Source organism: Leucopleurus acutus (assembly GCF_964270905.1).
Source record: "Leucopleurus acutus genome assembly, chromosome: X".
NCBI classification, from domain to species: Eukaryota; Metazoa; Chordata; class Mammalia; order Artiodactyla; family Delphinidae; genus Leucopleurus; species Leucopleurus acutus.
This window is the reverse complement of record NC_139148.1, coordinates 98,454,521-98,478,920: the sequence shown is the minus strand read 5'-3', so window position 1 is coordinate 98,478,920 and position 24,400 is coordinate 98,454,521.

Below are 24,400 nucleotides of genomic sequence, written 5' to 3'. Positions count from 1 at the left end.
ATCTAAATCCTCAAAATTGGGTATAATAGTGCTAAACAAAAAAATTATTCATGACACTTGTTAAAGATGGTAAGGCAGATTTTTATTTGGGAGGGGGCTACTACAGTGGGTTTTTCTGTAATAGAGGAGAGAGATTGAGATCAACTCCTACAAGGACAAGAAGGAATTTATAGCCAAAAAGTAGGGTGGGAGTCAGTGGATGGAAAATTAATAAGAGGAAACCTCTGAAGTAGGAGGACTTTGGTTAAACTGACATAACAAGATGTTAGCTGAAGGCAGGCCAGTATGAAAACATATTGAGGGTGAGGGGATGAGGAATTTAATCAGATATCAAGCTTGGGTGATTTTCATTAAACTGACCCAGGAGGATTCTTGCTAATACTGGAATAAATAGGCCAAGGACAGAGTTCAAGGGTGAGGCCTTGTCCAAAAGAGGACTCACAGGAGCCTGATTAAACTTTGTTCAAAGGATAGAGTCTTTGTCTGTAGCGAAGCCAGGGAGAGAGATTCTGAACGACAACCTGCATTAGACTGTGGATCCAGAGAGATTTTGGCCCAGGAGGAAAGTTACAATAGCTTCTGCATTTCTTTCTTAAAATCAACAATCTCTGGAACTTGCCAAGGCAGAATTAGGCAAGGATTAGAAAAATAGACCTATTCCATCAGCACAGTTGTGTGATATTCAACAAACCTAGTTCTAAAATGAATCCACAAAATTGTTCTTCATTCTTGTCTATTTGTGGTTAGCATAGTATTGATAGTTTTCTATAAACTATATCTAGCTTTCCAAATCTGTCTCTAACTTTATGAAGTCAAAATCATTCTTCTGAAAACATGGACTTAATCTTAGTTGCTCCTTCACATATTTTCTTACTTAAGTGAACCTTGGGCCAAAGATGGAACTCAATTTTTTATCAGAGAACCTTTCAGGAGATATAATGTTGCTAAATTTCTGCAACAGAAAAGGGAGTTATCAGCTCTCTGAAGTCACACTTTAAAGCTTATAAAATGTACAACTTTTGTTCAGCTCCTCTACTCCCACCACCCTACCACCAACAGAATCTCAATAGAGTGATTACAAATGTAAATTTTGCCAGTTGCTAACTCCCTTAGAGATTAATCCCCATCTGTAAAACTTGTTAAATGAATCTGTGAATTTAGCTGATTCCAAACATCCACTCTGGGGAAATAATAAACTGTGCACACATTTCTAGAATGTAAGTATTCATTCAGTAAACATTTATTGAGGGTTTATAGTGTGCTAGACACTGCTCTAAGCAACATGGATACATAGGCAAAAGGCACATTGCCTGCCCTAAAGGAACACACTGTTTGGTGTGGGGGAGACAGGAAAATGAACAGTTAAAATACAATGTAATTAGCTGTAAACTCAAACCATTCACCATGGAGGAATTCTTCTACTCCAATCTTGGGAATGAGGGTAACATTGTCTCCTATGGTGTTACTGCTCCTTCTTCTGGGTCCCAATGCACACACTACTTTGTGTATGCCCTCCAAGAGTGGAGTCTCTGTTTCCCTTAGTCCTGTCGAAGTCCTGCAATCAAATCCCGCTAGCCTTCAAAGTCTGATTCTCTATTAATTCCTCCTCCCGTTGCCGGACCTCCAGGTTTGGAAGCATGACGTGGGGCTCAGAATCTTCACTCCAGTGGGTGCACTTCTGTGGTATAAGTGTTCTCCAGTTTGTGAGTCACCCACCCAGCAGTTATGGGATTTGATTTTATTGTGATTGGGCCCCTCCTACCGTCTCACTGTGGCTTCTCCTTTGTCTTTGGATGTGGGGTATTTTTTTTGGTGAGTTCCAGTGTCTTCGTGTCAATGATTGTTCAGCAGTTAGTTGTGATTCTGGTGCTCTTGCAAGATGGAGTGAGCGCGTGTCCTTCTACTCTGCCATCTTGAACCAATCTCCTTTTTTTTTTTTTTTTTTGGTTGTTATTGGTTTTACAAAACTTCTGGCATTAGTTTGCTTACCTTTCTCTGTCTAGCTTCTGTCATTCTCTCTTTTTCTTGAACTTTCAAAGTCTGTCAATTTGGAAGGCCCTCTAATGAATCATACAGGAGAGTAGTAGAAGAGACAACACAGCACTTTACTAAACTATATATACGTATTTTAATATTTTGCCAGAAAATATGACCTGGAAAGGAACCAGAGTGCCTTACAATGTGAATAAAAGGTAAAAGAAGAGTAGAGAACAAGGATTTGAAGTAATAAATCATGAGGGTTAAATAATGAATGAATTTCATACAGACTAGAATTATTAAATCCCCATCCTCTTAGAGGATGCTTTTTCAGTAGAGTTAAAGGGAGAATACACATTTGAAGAATGACCTGAGGAGAACCAATATCTTTAGAGTCCCTATCACCACCACCAAATTCCGTTTTGAACTTTTGGATATTTATGTGTAGCTGATATTTTAACTTTGGCATAAGGCTGATGAGTCCATATTTAAAAGGGTAATATGACAAATGAATGGGGCTATGGTGTATGAATCTAAAACATGACAAATGCCACCACATTCCAGAAAATAACCCTTCTATTATTTGTGTATTTATTTTTCCAAAATGCTATCCAAAGTGGTAAAAGACAGACCTCAAATGGGAGATGGAATGGATCCCTGAGGAGAATGTAATCAATAACTCCAAGAGATATCTGCTCCATTTAAAAACTTATCTCTGATAGGGCTTTATTTCAAGATGATTGTAATTCTATTTAGCTATAATGTTAAATGGAGTGTGAACAACTTTCAAATTCTGAAACTGCATCATCAAAGAAAGTCAAAACTGGAAGTCAGTCAGCACATGCTGAGTGGTCAATTCTTATAACTTTAGGACTATATTGATTCAGTATGAAATATTATTGCTGCTAAGTCATATGAAATATCAGAATACTTTTATACTCATAATGCTAGAATTGTATTTTGGTGAATGCCTTCAGAAAGCAGAACCATTGACTTTTTCAACTGACTCTTGGTGAAGGAAAAAACACTAAAAATAAAGCAAATCCTTATCAGATACCTCTAATATATTAGGCAATCAGAACAAACTCCAAGTGGTTTAGAGTTTAGGGCAGGATTTAGCATTTCTAGAGTAGAGTTAGATAAATGGCTGGGGTAGGTTTGAGGAACAATTCACAAACTAAATGATACCAATGGGAACATATAAAGATTGTTGCACTGGTGGGTTTCTTTTCATAAGAAAGTTTTTAAAAATTATATTAGCATTCGTACTTTTATTATGGTTCATAGTAAATGAAAATTCTTATAGGTTGATAATAGATAACAATAAGTCCAGATATCAACAGAAATTGTTAGATGACTGTTTGGCAAATGGCACCATTAGCGACTTTCTACTTCTTAAGATCTGACCCTCGTCAAACTAGCAGAGTCAGATTCACATGAAAAGTATGTTTATAAAGCAGACTGTCAATTAATTTATAACAGTAGACAATCCTTTTCAATTGCTGTAATACTTGTGCCTCTACTAGGGTACCCCTTCCTGGAATTTCAGAAACCCCAGGAAATTAAATGAATAATTAGAGGGTTACTTGGTGGACATGGAATCACAACCAAGGGAAGTACATATAATGGAGGACTATTTTACATAGGCCACAACAAAGCCCAGTATATCATCCCTGCTCCAATACAGAATGAATTTCTCTATTGACTAGAAACTATGTTCTGCAAATTTAATCTCTGGACAATGCTAACTTAGTGGCTCTTTAGGCTCCTCTGTTGACCAGCCCTCCTAGGTCTACATATCCAAAAGTTCATGCATTCTCACTTTTTGTGAAAAGAACAAAAAACCTCAGTAATAATGAGGAATTAGAAAGAAGGAAAATAACATTAAAACCATGACCAAAGAAGAAAATGAAAAACAGATGTAAAACTAATGATAACAGCAATTGAACCGCATTACCAAAATGAGAAAGCACTGATTGATGCAGAGAAATGAAGTATCCTTCTTAAAACTTTTAAGGACTTCCCTGAAGGCTTTGCACAATTGCCAAGTGTTTCATAATGGCTATGTAATATTATAATTTTTATGTTTTATTATATGTTTTATTATAAATTTTATGTTTATTATAATTTTTACTCTAAGAACTTATTAGTACAATACTGAATTAAAATACTCAGTAACTCTAGTACTATGCTAATTTGTCCAGATATTCTAAATCTTACTATTGATTTCTAAAAAAGCATACTTTTATATATAAAAATAAAGCTTATGAAATTGTATGATATTGATCTATAAGAACTGAAAAGAAAAAGATTTAATTATGTATCAGCTCTTGGCCCATCAGGAATCCCTGGAAGCCAGACAGGGGGTTGTCAACCACTTTTGAAAATAATTTTCTAGGATAATTCTTGCCCTTTTACATACATAGTCTTTTTCCAAACAGTATATAATAAAGTTAGTTTTCTGTTGCCTAAATTATAATCACATTCAAGTTCTGGATTCTTGGAATTGTTCCCAGCTTATCTTGATTAGGAGTTTTGGGGGTTTCCTTATTGCTTCAACCATATATATATATATATATATATAACATTGTGATTTATCATCTACCAGATGGGTAGTCACATTAATTTCATGTGAGTTCAACTAGGTTGGCTATTAAATATCTTCATTATTTCTAAGTAATTAGCAAAGAAATAGTACCTTTTTATTATCATGATATACAACAATAAAAATGTTTGCATTTCATAGATATATTTTAATTGTTGCAAGTTGTTTTAAATTTTCTACCCAGGAGCCAGGTTAGCAAATATTTTTATGTGTTAATAGTTCAAGTCAAAGCAACAGATCTTTCTTAAGTAGCTACCACTGACAACATAAAACAAGCTCTATATAACGAATATGCTCATTGTTCCTCTCTGTTCTACTTATTAGGCTGCTAAAGATATACATCATGATTATACATACAATTACTTCACAGGAAGCAATCTCAAATGGTATAATTAAAAATAAAAGGGAAATAGTATGCTGTAAAACAAATTATAGCTGATTTTTTTTAATGAGCACGTCTATCCTGGAGAATCATGTGTTTCAAACTAAATTATGCATACTCTTAGAGTTCCCTGAATTATGCTAGGAGATACATGATGCCACAGGACAAATTTACAACATTTTTGTGAAGAATAATTATTTATTTTAACTAATTGGAAACATTTCATATATAAACAAATATAAATGAGGAGTAGAATGCAAAACGTGCTCACATTTTCTAAGATAAAACAGCAAGACTACTGTGCTTTCACAAGTGTCTTTTGGATATAACCTAGGTACCCTGAGTATATCTCAGTTTTTGAACTGGGAGGTGGGGAGGGATCCGGTAGATAGAGTAGCAGTGAATTCTACTACAAATTTTTTTTAATAAATTTATTTTATTTTTATTTATTTTTGGTTGCGTTGGGTCTTCGTTGCTGCACACAGGCTTCCTCTAGTTGTGGCGAGCAGGGGCTACTCTTTGTTGTGCTTGGTCTTCTCTTGTTGTGGAGCATGGGCTCTAGGTGCACAGGCTTCTGTAGTTGCAGCACGCAGGCTTAGTTGCTCCGTGGCATGTGGGATCTTCCCGGACCAGGGCTTGAACCCGTGTTCCCTGTATTGGCAGGCAGATCCTTAACCACTGCGCTACCAGGGAAGCCCTCTACTATAGTTTTTAAGTCCAGTACTAGATGCAATTAGATATCACTTTAACACCATAATCAGTTTCCAAAAAGGACATGCTGGTTTTGGTTCATTTTTATTTTACATTTTAAAATCAATATTAGATATTGTACTCTTTAGTACTCCTGCAGTATCTAGCTCATGTTTGCACTTCATAGATACTCAGAAAATATTTGTTGACTCTAAAGTATTCAGTTTACTAAAAACCCTCAGCTCATTTTTTACAAATAAAAATCTGTTTGTAGGCAAAACTTCCCTGATACAGGCTAATTTCTGACCTCGGTGTCCTTCATGTTGACATTATTCCCATAGCACTTCACTGACTCTGCAAAATGCTCCACATAAATTTACACAATGCACTGTGCTCATCATCAAACTAAAAGACCGGATGTTCCAAGGAAGCTGAAAAGAGCTTTTAAATCTGGTCTAGGTCTTAGTACTTCTTTGCTTTATTCTCCATTTTAAGTTTTCCTATGTCTATTATATTATTGATCAGAGGTACAGAACCGTCAACTTCAATTTATTGTATAATTAATGGTTTTAAAGAATTTAATTGCAAACTCTCCACACAACTAAACAATAAAAACAGGTCACACATGCTGAGCACATAGGAGAGAAAAAATTCTTTACCTGTCTTTCCCTAGTGAAGAGAAAATAAGCTCTTGACAAATAAAATAATGTGTTTCTGACAATATGCAGAATTGTGATACAGTCCTTTAATGAAAATGTACCATCAAATTGCTCACATCACTTTAAGTAAACAAGATTTATGTCCTGGATTTTCAAAAAAGGATAAAGATCTTTCAAAGATAGAAAAGAGACTAGAAACAAGGGGAAAAGATAGGAAGTGCAATTTGCTCAAATTTTAAATTTATATCTGTACCCCACCAGTGTATTTAGCTGTCTCAAAGGCACTTTAATAATATATTCAAAACTGAACTGATGAACTTTCTCCCACCAAGTTTCTTTTTATCCCAGTGTGTCTTATCTCAGTGAATGGCATCATCGTGTGTCCAGTCCTACAAGAGGAAAAGGCAGGAAGCAACCTTGACACTATATACTCCCTCTTCCTCCATATCTAATATATGACCAAGCTCCTTTGATTTTACCTCCTAAATATCTTTAAAATCTGTTCACTTTTCTCCATTACCACTTCTACCACAAAAGCTTAAGTTATCTAAATTACCATTATCTCCTTTCAGGATTGCAGCAATAGCCACATAAATACTTTCCCTGTATCTATTCTCTGTACCCACTCCATCAATCTCTATACAGCAGTCAGATCAATCTTTTTTAAAATACAAATCTGATCATGTCACACATGAACATTTCTGACTCATAATCTTTTAATAATAACATTAGGATATTACACTAAAATTCTAAAAAATCCTCCACGGACTGGTTTTTATCTACCTCTTCTTCATCTCAACCAGATTCCAGTCAGTTGTCTGTGCCCCATTCATGTTGACCTTTATTTCCCACCAGGCCTCAGCATGTGCTCTTCTTACAGTTGTGAACATTCTTCCCCTGCACCATCATCGTTCCGTTTTTACACAGTTAACCTCTGCTCATCATTCACATCTATCACAGATGTCTCTTCCTTAGGAAGTCTTCCCTAAACCCCCAGCATAAATCAGTTCCTCCTATTTTACAGTCTTTTGATGACACTTCTTAACAACAATATATATATATCCCACCATGGTGTATGACATATGAAATCATCATTAGCCTCTATGGCTAAGTATCATATCTGGCTTTTGTATTTTCATTTTGTTTATAGCTTACTTTATCATAATGATTTCTCTCTTTTTATTTACTTTTATTATTAATTTTTATTGGAGTATAGTTGCTTTACATTGTTGTGCTGGCTTCTGCTGCACAGCAAAGTGAATCAGCTATACACATACATATATCCCCTCTTTTGGATTTCCTTCCCATTTAGGTCACCAAAGAGCATTGAGTAGAGTTCCCTGTGCTATACAGTAGGTTCTCATTAGTTATCTATTTTATACATAGTAGTGTATGTATATATCCCAATCTCCCAATTCATCCCACCCTCCTTTACCCCCTTCGTATCCATACATTTGTTCTCTATATCTGTGTTGCTTTCTCTCTTTTTAAACATTCTAAATAAAATTCACTGAGGTGTGATATACACTCAAAATGCACCATTTTAAGTGTACAGTTCAAGAAGTTTCAACAAATAATAGCCCTGTAACCACTAACACAATCAAATATAGAACATTTCTTTCAGCTTAAAAGTATCCCTTGCACTCTTTCCAAACTCCAGCCAAAGATAAATAGGCATCTACCTTCTACCATTCTGGATTAGTTTTTCCTGCTTTATAATTTCTTATAAGTGAAATTATAAAGTAAGTAATGTCTTGTTTGAGGCTTCTTTTATTCAGCATAATGTTTTTATATACATACAGGTTGTCATGTATATCAGTAGCTTGTTCCTTTTTATTTGAAAGTAGTATACTATTTTATAGATATAAGACAATTTGTTCTACTGATGAACATTTGGATTAAGTCAAGTTTTGAGCTACTATGAATAAAGTTTTTATAAATATTTTTTTAAAAAAGCTTGTGGGAATATATGTTTTTATTTCTCTGGGCAATTATCTAGGAGTGGAATGGTCAGGTAAAATGATAACTGTTTCTCTTTGTAAGAAACTGCCAGATCACTTTCCAAAATGATAGTACCATTTTACATATCCATCGCCAGTGTACGAAGGCTCCAGTTGATCCACACCTTCCCCAACACTTAGTATTATAAGTCTTTTAGTCATTCTACTGAATACATTCTTGTATCACATTGTGATTTTAACTTGCATTTGCCTGATAACTAATACTTCAGAGCATATTTTCATGTACTTCCTGAGCACTTGTATATCCTTGGTGAAGTATTTGTTCAAATCCTCTGCCCATTTAAAATTTTTTTCCTCTTCTTATTGAATTTTAAGGGTTCTATATAAATTCTAAATAAAAGTTCTTTGTTAGGGACTTCCCTCGTGGTCCAGCGGTTAAAATTCCACACTCCCAGTGCAGGGAGCCCAGGGCTCGATCCCTGGTCAGGGAACTAGATCCCACATGCCACAACCAAGAGCCTGTATGCTGCAACTTATCCTGCATGCCACAACTAAAAGATCCCCCACGCGACAATGAAGATCCTGTGTGCCACAACTAAGACCCAGCTCAGCCAAATTAATTAATTAAAAAAAGATCATTGTCAGATATATGTTTTTCACAAGTCTTTGGCCTTTTCAATTTCTTAATAAGTATGCTTCAAAGAGTAGAATTTTTAAAATTTGAAAAAGACCAATGTGTCGATCATTTTCTATGGTTTGTACTTTTTGCATCCTATATAAAAGTTATGAGAGCTTTTTTTACCCCAGTCACAACTATTTCTCCTATCTTTTCTTCTATAAAGTTTATAATCTCAAATTTGATCTAAGGTCTATGATCTAATTTAAGTTATTGAGTGAATACTGAAGAGTGAAATACATCCAGTTCTTCATGTACACTTTTATTTCTTCCAACAGCTTTCTTTAGCCATTTATTAGAGAATTACCTTAACACCTTTTCAGAAATCAATTAACCATGTATGTTTGGCATACTTATTGACTGTTCTGTTCCAATGAGCTATATCTATTCTTATGCCAATACCACATTGTCTTCTATACTGTAGCTTTATAAAAGTGTTTACTATCTCAATGAATGACAAGTAAGTCCAAAGTGCTTTCAAAATTGTTTTTGCTACTCTAGGTATTTTGCCTTTCCATATGAAGCAGCAAAGCAGCAATGGAAAAAAAAACTCAACTGATTTTTGACTGATCTGCTTAAATCTATAGATCAATTTGCGGAGCATTATCACCTAACTTTGCTGAGTTTTCTGATCTAATAAACATCTATTTCTCACTTTATTGATGTCTTCTTCCATTTATTTTATCAATGTCTTGTAATTTTCACTGTAAGTGGCCCTTGGCAGTGACAGCGCAGAGTCCTAACCACTGGACTGCCAGGGAATTCCCACTGTACATGTCTTTTTAATATTTTGTTGAATTCATCCCTATTCTGTTTTTGAGGCTGTTGAAAATGTATTCTTTGATTTATATGCTCTAATTCTTTGTTAGTTTAGATAAATACAATTCCACTTTTCTAGATTTCTAACCTGCATCTATGATGTTAAATTCACTTTTTTATTCCATTTTTATATATAAATATCATTTATTTATATATTTTAAACATCTTTATTGAAACATAATTGCTTTACAATGGTGTGTTAATTTCTGCTCTATAATAAAGTGAATCAGCTATACATATATTTATATCCCCATATCTCTTCCCTCTTGCATCTCCCTCCATCCCACCCTCCCTATCCCATCCCTTTAGGTGGTCACAAAGCACTGACCTGATCTCAGTGCTATGCGGCTGCTTCCCACTAGCTATATATTTTATATTTGGTAGTGTATATATGTCCATGTCACTCTCTCACTTTGTCCCAACTTACCCTTCCCCATCCCCATGTCCTCAAATGCATTCTCTAGTAGGTCTGCATCTTTATTCCCATCCTACCCCTAGGTTCTTAGGATTCTTCAATATATGCAAATCAATCAATATGATACACCATATAAACAAATTGAAGAATAAAAACCATATGATTATCTCAATAGATGCAGAAAAAGCTTTTGACAAAATTCAACACCCATTTATGATATAAACCCTCCAGAAAGTAGGCATAGAGGGAACTTATCTCAACATAATAAAGGCCATAAATGACAAACCCACAGCCAACATCATTCTCAATGGTGCAAAACTGAAACCATTTCCATTAAAATCAGGAACAAGACAAGGTTGCCCACTCTCACCACTATTATTCAACATTGTTTTGGAAGTTTTAGCCACCGCAATCAGAGAAGAAAAAGAAATAAAAGGGATCCAAATCGGAAATGAAGAAGTAAATCTGTCACTGTTTGCAGATGACATGATGCTATACATAGAGAATCCTAAAGATGCTACCAGAAAACTACTAGAGCTAATCAATGAATTTGGTAAAGTAGCAGGAGACAAAATTAATGCACAGATATCTCTTGCATTCTTATACACTAATGATGAAAAATCTGAAAGAGAAATTAAGGAAACACTCCCATTTACCATTGCAACAAAAAGAATAAAATACCTAGGAATAAACCTACCTAAGGAGAAAAAAGACCTGTATGCAGAAAGTTATAAGACACTGATGAAAGAAATTAAAGATGATACAAATGGAGAGATATACCATGTTCTTGAATTGGAAGAATCAACATTGTGCAAATGACTATACTACCCAGAGCAACCTACAGATTCAATGCAATCTCTATCGAACTACCAATGGCATTTTTCACAGAACTAGAAAAAATAATTTCACAATTTGTATGGAAAAACAAAAGACCCTGAATAGCCAAAGCAATCTTGAGAAAGAAAAATGGCGCTGGAGGAATCAGGCCCCCTGACTTCAGACTATATTACAAAGCTACAGTAATCAAGACAGTATGGTTCTGGCACAAAAACAGAAACATAGATCAAGGGAACAGGATAGAAAGCCCAGAGTTAAACCCACACACATATGGTCAACTTATCTCTGATAAAGGAGGCAAGAATATACAATGGAGATAAGACAACCTCTTCAATAAGTGATCCTGGGAAAACTGGACAGCTACATGTAAAAGAAAAAAATTAGTACACTCCCTAACACCATACACACAAAAAAATTCAAAATGGATTAAAGATCTAAATATAAGGCCAGACAATATAAATTCACTTTTTAAAAAAGAATTATTAGAGTATAATTGATTTACAATGTTTTGTTAGCTTCTGCTGTATAGCAAAGTGAACCAGTTATACATATATATAAATCCACTCTTTTTTAGATTTAACATGAGTAATAAATTAGGATTTTCTATGTAAATGATTATGACATCTGTGAATAAATACAGACTTTTTCCATTCCTTTCCAAAGTCTATGCCTTATATTTCTTCTTCTTTGATTCACTGACTAGGACCTACAGTGAACTGGTGAATATAAGTGGTATGAACAAACATTATAATCTTATTTCTGAATCTTAGGTTAGGTTAATAGTTGATTATTAAGTGTGAGGTTTTAGCTGTAGCCATTTTTAATAGATCTCCTTTATCATTTGGAAGAAGTTCTCTTCCTAGTTCTCTGTTTCTAGTCTGATTAGGTGATGACTATTGTCAAATGCTTTTTCTCTTATATTCTACAAATATGGTGAATCTCACTGATTGATTTTTTCCTAGCTTTTTTGAGATGTTATTGACATGTAACATATGTAAGTTTAAAGTATACATGTGATGGTTTGGTATACATATATATTGCAAAATGATTACCACAATAAGGCTAGTAAACATCACAATCCCCTCATGTAGTTAGCATTTTCATGTTGATAACATTTAAGATATATTCTCAACAATTTTCAGTTTATAATGCAGTATTATTAATTATAGCCATAATGCTGCACTTTATATCCCCAGAACTTATCTTATAGTTGGAAGTTTATACTCTTTGACCAACACCTCCCCATTTACCCCACATCCCTCAGCTCCTGGTAACTATCATTCTACTTTCTGTTTCTGTGATTTTAGCATTTTTAGATTCTACATATAAGTAAGAACATACAGAATTTATCTTTCTCTGATTTGTTTCATTAGCATATTGCCCTTAAGGTCCATCCATTTTGTCACAGAAGGCAGGATTTCTTTCTTTTTTATGGCTGAATGTTATTCCTATGTGTATGTATGTGTAAAATATGTATATATTTTCTTTAAGGTTGATTGATTTTTGAAGGTTAAAACCATCTTTCATTTCTGAGAAAAAAAATGCCCTTGATAACATACTATTTTCATATATTGCCAGATTCAATTTGCTAATCATTAAGAATTTTGTGTCAATAATCACGAGAGTTATTATAGTTTTCTGAACCTTTAATTTTTTTCTCTTGTATCTCCAGTATCTGGGACTAGAGATATTTTTCCTGAGAAACTCTTTAATTTCAAACCCAACTTATTTTATGGCTAAAGAGACATTAAGATTTTATTGGTTGAGATTTGGTTTTTTGTAGATTTCATAGAATTTGTCCATTTCTCCTAAGTTATTGAATTTATTAACCTAAAGTTATGTGTAGTATTCCATTATTTCCCTTTGACTGGCTTCAGAATATCCCATTTTGTTTCTGATATTATAAGCATTTAGGGCTATTATTTCCATCTCTGCACTATTTTGCCTCATCCCATATATTTTAAAATATTTTAATCACTTTTTTTGAGGTAGAGTTGATTTATAATATTAGTTTCAGTTGTACAACATAGTGACTCAAAATTTTTAAGGTTATACTCAATTTATAGTTATTATAAAATATTGGCTATATTCCTTGTGCTGTACAATATACCTTTGGAACTTATTTATTTTATACACAGTAGTTTGTATCTCTTAATCCCCTACCCCTATCTTCCCCCTCCTTCCCCCTCTCCACTGGTAACCAGTAGTTTGTTCTCTACACCTGTGAGTCTGTTTCTTTTTTCTTATATTCACTAGTTTGCTTTATATTTTCAATTCTACATATAAGTGATATTATATAGTATTTAACTTTCTCTGACTTATTTCACCAAGCATAATACCCTCCAAGTCCATCCATGTTTTTGCAAATGGCAAAATTTTATTCTTCTTTATCATCCCACATATTTTGATATGTTGTATTTTCATTTTTATTCAGTTCTATGTATGCTTTTCAGACTTTATTTGAAACTTCTTTGATTCATGCATTATTTAGATACATATTGTTTAAGTGTTTAATGATTTACTGTCAGCTTTCTGCTGTTGACTTGTAGTTTGATTCCATTTTGGTCAGTTAATATACTTCATATGATTCTAATTCTTTTAAATTTGCTAGGGTTTGTTTTATGCCTTAGGGCATGGTCTATTTTGGTGAATGTTCTATGGGTACTTGGAAAAAATGTGTATTCTGCTGTTGTTGGGTAGAATGTTCTGTACATGCCAAGTAGATCTTTTTGGTTGACTGACTATATCTATAGATATAGATCTATATCCTTGCCGATTTTCTTTCTAGTCATTATATTAGTTTCTGAAACTGAGGTTTTAAAGTCCTTAACTGTAATTTTGGATCAGTTTATGTCTCCTTTCAGCTCTATCAGGTTTTTCTTCATGTGAATTGAAGCTGGGTTGTTTGGTTCATGTTTAGGATCAGTATGTCTTCCTGTCAGATTTATCCTTTTATCATGATGTAAAGTCCCTCTTTGTCTCAGATAAGTTCCTATGCTCTTTTAAAAATTTGATTGTTTCCATGAAATATCGTTTTTCATTCTTTTGCTTACAATCTATGTTTTTGAATTTAAAATGAGTTCCTTGTAAACAGCATAGAATTGAATCATGATGTTTTATCCACATTTCTAATATCTGCCTTTTGATCGGTATTTTAAGATTATTTGCATTTAAGGTAATTATTGATATGTTAGAGTTTAAGTCTGTCATTATCTTTTTCTATGTTTTCTCTGTTTCTCTCTCTTTGTTTTTGCCTTCCTGTGTTACTTGAACATTTTTCAGGGTTCCATTTCTTTGTATAGTGTTTTGAGTGTATATTGTTGTATAGTTTAGTTTGTAGCTCTGGGTATTACCATATAGTAATACATATCTGTGTTGCCATACAGTCTACTGGAATCAATATTTACCAGTTCTAATGTAAAAATCTTGCTACTGTTTAGGTCTCTTTGCCTTCCATAACTAAATATCACTGTTTTGAATATTAGATGGTTTTATAAATTTTGTTTAAATCAGTAACTATGATTCATATAACTTAGGATGAGAAGGACAATCTATTGTTTGTACCCATATTTCTGATCTTTTCATTTATCTTTCTCCCTTCCTGATGTTCCATGATTCCTTCTTTATCATTTCCTTTCTTTTCAAGTATTCTTTAAGGGTAGGTATGCTAGTAACAAATTGTTTTCATTTTCCTTCATCTAAAAACATCTTGATTTCTCCTTCTTTTCTAAAGGATAGTTTCACTAGTTCCACAGAATTCATGACTGACAGTTATTTTTTCTGTACTTGAAAAATGTTAATTTATTTTGGCCACCCTGGTTTCAGATGAAAATACTCTTGTCATTAGATTTGGTATTCCCCTATAAGTAATGTATCCTTTCTCTCTGATTTATTTTAAGATTTTTGTTTTAGTTTTCAAAAGTTTATTACGTGTCTTGGTGTGGATTGTTTTGGATTTCCCTATTCAGAATTAGTTCAACTTTCAAATTTGTAAGATTATGCCTTTTGCCAAATTTTGCAAGTTTTCAGCTATTGTTTCTTTGGGGCCCCCTTTTTTCTCCTCTCCTTCCTGGACTCTGATAATAGAATTGGTGGATATTTCACTACTGTCCACACATAGGTCCCTGAGGCTCTGTTAATTTGTTTGATTCTATTTTTTCTATGTTGCTCAAATTGGGTAAATTCTATTAAACTGTACTGATTCTATCCTCTGTCATCAATACTCTGTGACTGAGTCCATCCAGCAAATATTGTTTATTGTAATTTTCAGGTTTATACTATTTTATGATTTCTACTTATTTACTGAAATTTTTCAATTTCATTCATTTATTTCAAGAGAATTTATAATTGCTCATTGAAGCATTTTCATAAGGAAGCTTTAAAATCTTTGTCAGGTAGTTCCAACATCTAATATATTTTGATATTGATATCAGTTGATAGTCTCTTCTCATTCAAGTTGTGATTTTTCTGATTCTTGTTATGATTGATTTTTATTGTATCAGATATTTTGGCTATTTTGTCTCTTTTTTTAGGGTACTCTGGGTCCTATTTAAATCTTTTAACATTCATTCACCTGCTTAAGTTTTGCATGGAGTTCCTGGCCTTTTTTAGTCTGTGATTTCAGTGGTAATTTTCAGAGGCATTATGGTGCCATTTTGATCTGCCCTGTTTATCTTACTCCTGGGGCTACCCTTAGGGTTGTTATTACTTGAAGAGTACTGTCTAGGCTGTGCTGCCTGGTGCTGGTAAGTAGAAGGACATCTCCAGCCCAAAAGAATAAATTGGCTTCCTGTGCCATGCTCCTTGTTGAATTAGGATCCTCCTTACTTGTGTTGTTTACCTAATCAGTGTCCCTTGATAGAGAGGAGACCAGTCCCACAAAGATGAAGAGGCTTCCTGGACCAGCCATTAGTTGTAATAGAACATTTTTGCCCATGTCCCTGTCTTTCAATAAGGGAAGAGTCTCAGCTGCAGACAGAAGAAGAGTATTTCCCAAGCTGAGTCCTTGTTGCAGAAGAATCTCTTTTGCTGGTGCCATCCAGCCGCTGATGCCTCTTGATGGGAGAGTGTACCTAGGCTAGACACTTCTTGTGGGATCCCCCTTCCTGGTGCTACTCAGGCATGTTGTATCTCTGGATTGGGGAAGGGAGTCTCAGGCCCTACATAGAAGGAGAGTGCTTTCCTTGGTCTCTTATTGTCAACCTGTCTCTCTGGTAATCCCCTTTGCTGTGCTTATCTGACCATGCTCACCTGACAGGATTCCCATTTAATCCAGGGGATGACGGAACCTATTTGAGCTGCCTTTTATTGCTAGATTGGAGTTTGGAAAATACTGGTCCTGGGTTGTCTTCTGCTATGTGGGCTGCAATAAGACAACTTGCTGGTAAGTTGTGCCTTCAGTTCCGAGGTCCCTAACAGGAAGGTAATTTGTTTGTGCCTTTCAGTGTTCTACTTGTTATTTTGCATTATTTCCAGGGTTTATAGTTGTACTATGCCAGGAGGAGCAGGGAGAAATAAATTTATGCCATCTGGTCTGAACTGGAAGTCTAGTTAACTTTTAGAACTCACAGAATATAGTCATAATAACTGTTTTAATGTCCTTGTTTACTAATTCTATCATCTTGTCAGTTTTGCTCAATTTCAGTTGGTTGATTTTTTTTCCTCATTATGGTCCATATTATTCTGCTGTTCTTTGTATGGCTGTTAATCTTTGATGGGATGCCAGACACTGTTAATTATCTTGAGTGCTGTATAGTTTTGTATTCAAAGTATCCTTGACCTTTATTTTGGGATAGAACAGATAAACTATTTGAAAAGAGATTAATCCATTTGGGTCTTTTTAAAAAGATTTTTTAGGTGGGACCAGAGGAATATTTGTTCTAAGTATAATTATCTTCCATTGATGAAGTAAGATCCTTCTGAGTGCTCTAACAAATAGCCAATTAATTATGTGGTTTTCTAGTCTGGCTGATTGGAACAGGCACTATTTCCAGCTGTGTGTGAGAGCTGGGCCTTATTTCTTATAATCCTGTCAGATGACTCTTCCCCAACCTCATGTAGTTTCTCACATGCATGTAGTGATTAGTGAATACTGAATACTCCAGGGGAGCTCTCCACATATCTCTAGAGTTTGCTCTCTGTGCAGCTCTACCTTCTCCAGAACTGTGTCCCACAAACTCTGGCCTCCTTGGTCTCGCAGTATTCTCAACATTGTGTCATCAATTCAGGGAGTCTGCTGTAGTTTTCCTAGGTACTCCTCCCTGCCCTGTAGTCTGGAATATTTCTCAAGTCAGTAAGGAAAGGCAGCCATATGGCTCTCTTTGTTTCCTGTCATTCATGGATCACTGTCTTTTGTTGCCTGATAACCAGTGTCTTAAAAACCACTGGTTCATATATTTTGTAAATTTTGATTATTTCAGTCAGGTGAGTTAATATGATCCCTCTTACTCCATCTTGTCTGGAAGTAGAAGTCTTTACATTCATTTTTGCAACACATTTTCAAGTATTTTCCTTGGGTATAGATTTCTATTGATAAAATTGATAATTATTTTTCTTTTAGAATGATGCCTCATTGTTTTCTAGGTTGCATAGTTTTGGTAAGAATTGTTCTGACATTCATATCTTTTTTTGTAGGTAATGTCTTCTCCTCCCTCCCCTAGCTGCTTTTAAGATTTTTCTTTTTATTCCTTATTTTTTAACAATTTGATTATAGAAGTCTTAGGTTCACACAGTAAAACTGAGAAGGTACAAAGATTTCCTACATACCCCCTGCCTCTACAATGCATAGCTTTTCCCATTATGAACATCTTCCAGAGTGATATATTTGTTACAATTGATGAACCTGCATTGACACATCAGTCACCCAAAGTCCATAGCTTACATTACAGTCAACTCCTGGTGTTGTACATTCTGAGTTTGGACAAATGGATAATGATACGTATATATCACTGCAGTATTATACAGAGTATTTTCACTGCCCTAAAAATCCTCTGTGCCCTGCCTATTCATCCTTGCTCCCCTGACAACCTCTGACAACTACTAATATTTTTACTGTCCCCATAGTTTTGCCTTTTCCAGAATGTCATATAGTTGGAATCATATAGTATGTAGACTTTTTAGATTGGCTTCTTTCACTTAGTAACAAGCATTTAACCTTGGTGTCATTATCTTCATATTTATTCTGGTTGAGATTTTTTGAGTTATATGCTTTCACATTTTTCTAATCCCACATGTATTTCCTTCTGCTCACTTCAACTTGTTTCCCATTCTCACAGAATTGACTTAAACTCTTCCTGCTCTTGGTGTCTATTTTGGAGATACCATCTCGCCAAAATAATATTATATACAAAAGAGCTTCAAGTAAAATGTAAAAACTTAACTTCCCTTGAAACATTTCATAAGGTAAAACTAGTGTTTGAAAAATGGGGAATGGGAAGGGGAATGTAACTAACATTAATTATATATTTATTTCATGCCAGATACTGTGTCACATGTATTACAGACATTATATCATTTAATTCTCATGAAAATCTTATGAAATGTAAATATAATCAATGAGAAAACTGATGTTTGAAAACTTGTATAATAGTACCTAATTCATAAGTTTAAAGGCCAAGTTTTGAATCTAGAGCTGATTCCAAAGTCCATGTAATTCTTCTGAGTCATACTTACTAACAAATTCCTACCTTCTGAAAGGGCATAGGCCCTTGAGAAAAATTCTCCCAGACTGTATAATATCCTCTCATATCTAAGACTTTTAACATTTTCCTGGGATTGGTCTTGTCAAATCCAAAAATTTTATTTTTTCAAAGTCTTTATGGAATCAATACTTACTTTGATTCGTATTTCAATGGTTTAGAAACATATGTAAACATTTTTAAAGAACTCTGTTAAATAGCATCTCTTTTTTCCCCAGACAATGTCAACCACAGTACAAAGTGTTTGAATAATCCATTCTAGGTATTTGCTTAAAAAATTGTTGGAAAGCCTAGAAAAAGAGGCTCTGGCTGCATCTACAGAAATAAATTCCAGAATATCTTAAAACTTACTACTTATGAATGTTGCTACCTCTGCTAACATCAGAAAGGGAAAGAATCAGAATGTAGCCTCTGGGATTATTGAGTTCAAGGACACACTATTACAGCTCTGATACAGGAAATAGGGAGCCATTGACACTACTGTCACAGCTGCATCTCAACACCCTGGAGTTTGCAAATAGATGCTGGCTGGAATGCTTAACTTGGTTATAGCATGTATTGAAAGTCAGCATAGCCTAGGGGTTAAGAGCCTATCTTAGAGCCGTGTGACTGAAGACAAATCTGGCTTCTACCACCTACTATCTCTCTAATCCTTCTTCCCTGTGCCTCAGTTTCCTCATCTGAAAATTAAGGATCATAATACTAGCTCCTAGGATTAACGAGTGTAGTATAAGTGCCTGACACTAAGCTTTTGATTGCCAAGAAATTCATTTCAAAAGACATCCATCTTGAATTAACACGTTGCCAGTTGTATGAGACGCTTACTACTAGCAAAACAACTGGCTAAAGAATTATGTCACCCCCACCTATTAAAGTTCCTCTTTCCGAAAGCCCTGGGTAATAACTGACCACTGTAATAATCCTGTTTCTCCTTTCTCCCACCCTAATTCCCACTCATGTTATAAATTAGCCAAATAAAGCATGAATCCCTGAATCCCTAGAGAACCCACCCTCAGACCATAATAAAGGCAGAGCCCTAGGCTTTTCCTCTTCCTCACCTCTTTCTTCCTCTCTCCCTCTCTCCACAATCTCACAGTATGGCCCTCAGGTGTGCCATGTTTCCTCCAGGACCTGTGAGTAATAATCTTGTTATTCAAAGTTCCCTAATGGATTTTGCTGGAGTGTGTCCTAAAATTATAATATGACCATGGAACTTGTGTACTGAGGATGCCACTGTCACTAACCACCAAAGCTAGCATTGATGCTGGCACCACTCTTGCTACTGCCCCTGGAAACAGGTTGTTGCTATTGTTACTATCACCATTTATTTTCTCACTCTTTTTTGCTTTTTGTCACTAGTTCCTGACTCTAAATTCCAGGAATATGCATCAGGTTAGCTGAGCTTGTCTACCACCAAGAGTCATAAGACGGACAATTCCTTAATATTGAAAGGCGATCCAGGTGCTAAGGAGCAAAAAATTGCCCACTACAACCAGGATCTTACTGTCATGATTTTACTAGGTATTACATCAATTTATTCATTAGATTCCAGTTAGTACTTAGGTTGTGGCCACAGAATCTAATATACACTGTCTACCCCCACCTCTTCTAGTAAATGAAAGAATCAATATTGTGCTTGAAAGTCTGTTGGAGTAAGCTATTAAAATACCAGGAAAAACTGGAAGGCAAGCAGGAATATAGAGGCAGAAAATCAATGTGTAACGATTTCACCGATACGGCAAAGGGTAGGGGTACCCAGTGATATGGTGGAGAGGTGATTGACGAGATCTTATTTTAAGTCAATATATTCTAGTGTAACATTTTAATTCCTTTAATGATATTTCCTTTTTAAAAAGAATTTTCGTAGTGGTTGCTCTCGTGCTTACTTAATATAAATCTTATTAAAATCTGCTTCAGATTTATACTAACTTAATTCCAGACATACATAGAAATGTTACACCTGTATAACTCTATTCCTTCTTCCCTTTGTTATTATTTTACATATTACAATCTATATTTATTACAAACCCAATAATACACTGCTATAATTATTTATTTATACTTTATATCTTTTAAAGAAGCTATATATTTATACAACTTGTTATGTTAACTTTATTTACCATTTCTTCTTTTCTTTTCTTTTTGCGGTACACGGGCCTCTCACTATTATGGCCTCTCCCATTGCGGAGCACAGGCTCCGGATGCACAGGCTCACGGGCCCAGCCGCTCCGCGGCATGTGGGATCTTCCCGGACCGGGGCACAAACCCGCGTCCCCTGTATCGGCAGGCGGACTCTCAACCACTACGCCACCAGGGAAGCCCTATTTACCATTTCTTAACCAATGCTTTTTGCAATGAAGCAACATGTAGAAATCCAAAGAAATATTTTTTGTTCTGTTTGTAGTTTCAGACTAATGATTGAAAATTTGTCCATTGCAGACAAAAAAATTGAGAAATGTCTCATAACGTGTTGCAAACTTAGTGCTTTGTTGAATAAAATTGTTTTCTATTGCTTTGTTGTAAGTATTCAGATTTCTCACAATCCTATTTTGACCAAACTTAGTGCTAAAAAATTTCCCATCTTAAAATTCTGACCTCCTATTCTGTAATCCATATACATCTTTCTGAGGAAATGAAAACCAAGGGCACCCTTCCCTGCAATTATAGACTCTTGAAAATGTTTAAGACTGTATGCTTCTATTTTTTTTTCATGTTAGGCTAACATTTGTAGTGAGCTTACTGAGTTTTTTATGAGTAGTCCAATAATTAAAAGGTAATTGGAGTCTCCACTACTCATGATCTATAATGTCTTTCAGTTAGAATACTTCATCCAGAAATTACCCTCTAATTCAAAAATGTCAGAATGGATGATGCAAAAATGTGCTCTCTGCAGGGTTCTTTCTTTCAATTGGCTGTTTTTATGCTTCACATTCCTAGCTACAGCACTTCAAAACAGACATGGGGGAAGTGGCATGCAAAGTTCACATAGATCATTGATTCTGCTTGCTAAAATATGTCCCCAGATTTATTTTCACAAACATTATATTGAACAAAAAAGGGTAGATGTCAAAGAACGCATAGTGTATGATTTAATTTACATGATGTTTAAGAAAATGTGAAACTTATCCATGATGTTAAAAGTCAAAATAATGGTTACCCTTAGAATGGGCTAGTGAATGAAGGTGTCATGAAAAGGAATTCTGCAGTGTTGGTAATATCTTATTTCTTCTTCTGTATGCTAGTTATTTGGGTATGTTCAGATTATGGCAAGTCACTTGTGATTTGTGCACTTTATGACTCTGTCCTATAATTCAATAAAACATACAAAATAAATACTCTTTAATTTGAAAATATTTTCTTTTAGGTTGTGATATATAACATTAGGCTCTACCTATCAATTACTAAAGAGGAAAATTTCTTCTAAGTGAAGAAAAAAGTATGATGTGATAGAAATATGTACATTTAAGAGTCAGCCTAGTATCTGTGTCAGCCTAGTATCTGTTTCTTTCATCAAATTAAAGCAGACCTGACTATAAAATAATTAAATGTATTTAAAGCATACTGGCAAATAAAAAAGAATACAGAAAATAACTTTGATACTTTCAGGTCTTATGTTTAGGTCTTTAATTCATTTGTAGTTAATTTTTATATATGGTGTGAGATAAGGGTCCAATTTCATTCTTTGCATGTGAATATCCAGTTTTCCCAATACCATTTGTTGAAGAGACTATCCTTCCCCCATTGTGTAGTCTTTGTTGAAGATGAGTTAACCATACATGTGAGTTTATTTCTGGGCTCTCTATTCTGTTCTAGTGGTGTATATGTCTGTCTCAATGCAATATCACACCATTTTGATTATTGTAGGTCTATAATATGCTTTGAAATCAGCAAGTGTGAGGCCTCCACCTTTGTATTATTTCTCAAATTGTTTCGCTTATTCAGGATCCTTTGGAAAAAAATGCCAATGATGGCTGCCAGCATTTCTTGGCCTGTGGCCACACCATTCCTATCTCTGCCTCAGTGGTCACATTGTCTTTTCCTCTTGTGACAGTCATCAAATTTCTCTTTGCTTCCTTTTTATAAGGACATTTATTATTGCATTTAAATTCTTCCCAGATAATCCAGAATAATCTCCCCATATAAATGTCCAAAAGTTAATCATATTTGCAAAATGTTTGCCATATAATACAACATTCACAGATTCTAATGTTTATGTGAACATCATTAGGGACCATTATTCAGCCTACCATAATAATTTAACAGATTTTTCAATAAATCTGTTAAAAATAAATATGTCCATAGACATTCTAAAAAGGCAACACAATTTATTGTGATTAGAGATGAGTATTCTTTAAATTGTTTTGATTTCTGTTATATTATTTTCATAATAAATAATACCATTTAACTTTTTTGAAAAAATAGACTTTTTGAATAAGGTCTGTTCATTTCTTGAGCTTACACTGTATATTGATATGATGTGCTAAAGACGAATTAGAAATGCATGATTTACATTCCTTTCTGTATTGATAAAAATGTACACTTTGCTGAACTGAAAATATTGGAAAATTAATCAAGATGAATTTTGCATAATTCAAAAAACTGCTGAATTATCATTGCATGCATTACCATGAAAATGATTTTTTGCTTAAATTTCAAATCTATATGCTATTCAAAAGATGCATTATACAAGAACAGGTTCTTAAAAACAAAAATTATCCAAAGCAAATTTAAGTTATCACAAATACAAATAATACTATCAATAGCTCTCACTCAACTGCAAAAATGCATTTTTATTTACATAAAACAATGATTCAATTTGTTTGGACTCATCTGCATTGAAGAATTTTAATTAAAATCTTTTTCAACCCGTAATTTTTGGCTGGTCCAGGTAAAAATCACCGTTTCTCATTTGAATAGTTCTTTATATTTTTCAAATTGCTACTATATACATGAATCTAGTTTGGACTTTAAAACATTTCTATAAAGTATGCAAATAAAGTATTATTACTACCGTTATGTAGAGGTTTTCAATGACTTTTCCAAACTAGCAAGCAATTTATAAAAAACTCTGTACATAACCCAAGCCTAGTGCTGTTTGTTTGTTTTTTTTAACCTTAACAAAACTTCTCTATGAAATCTGATTTAGACTGGTAAGTTTCAGGAAACAGAGACAGTTACAAAATTTAACATATGCTATTTAAATAATAAGGCCCCAAACATTTGAACTTTAAGGTATAGTTTACAGTTGGATATCTCATCACCAATTAAAAAAAAAGTCATGTCTACTACAGAAATAATCCATACAGAGATAATTGTTGAAACCACGAGGGTAGGTAACGTCTCTAAGGAATATTGGAAAGAGATCAAAAGTCAGGACAGAAACTTAGAAAATGCCCACCTTGTTTAACTTTGTTGACTTAATCTTCTCAAACCTAGATGAAATAGCTGGCAGATATTAGAGCTTCTCCAGTTATTCAGAGATATTAATGAATAATTTCATTTTTTTGGTATTTAAATCTGCCATTCATTTTATACTTCCTTTTCTCATTGAGCTCTATTCAGTCTTAGGTTGTTGGGTTTTGCAGAATTTTTAAGATATTCCTACAAGATTCTTCTCCTCTGGCTGTTCAATTAAACACAACTCAAAACAACTGATATGAAGGGACTGCTGATAGAATTAAG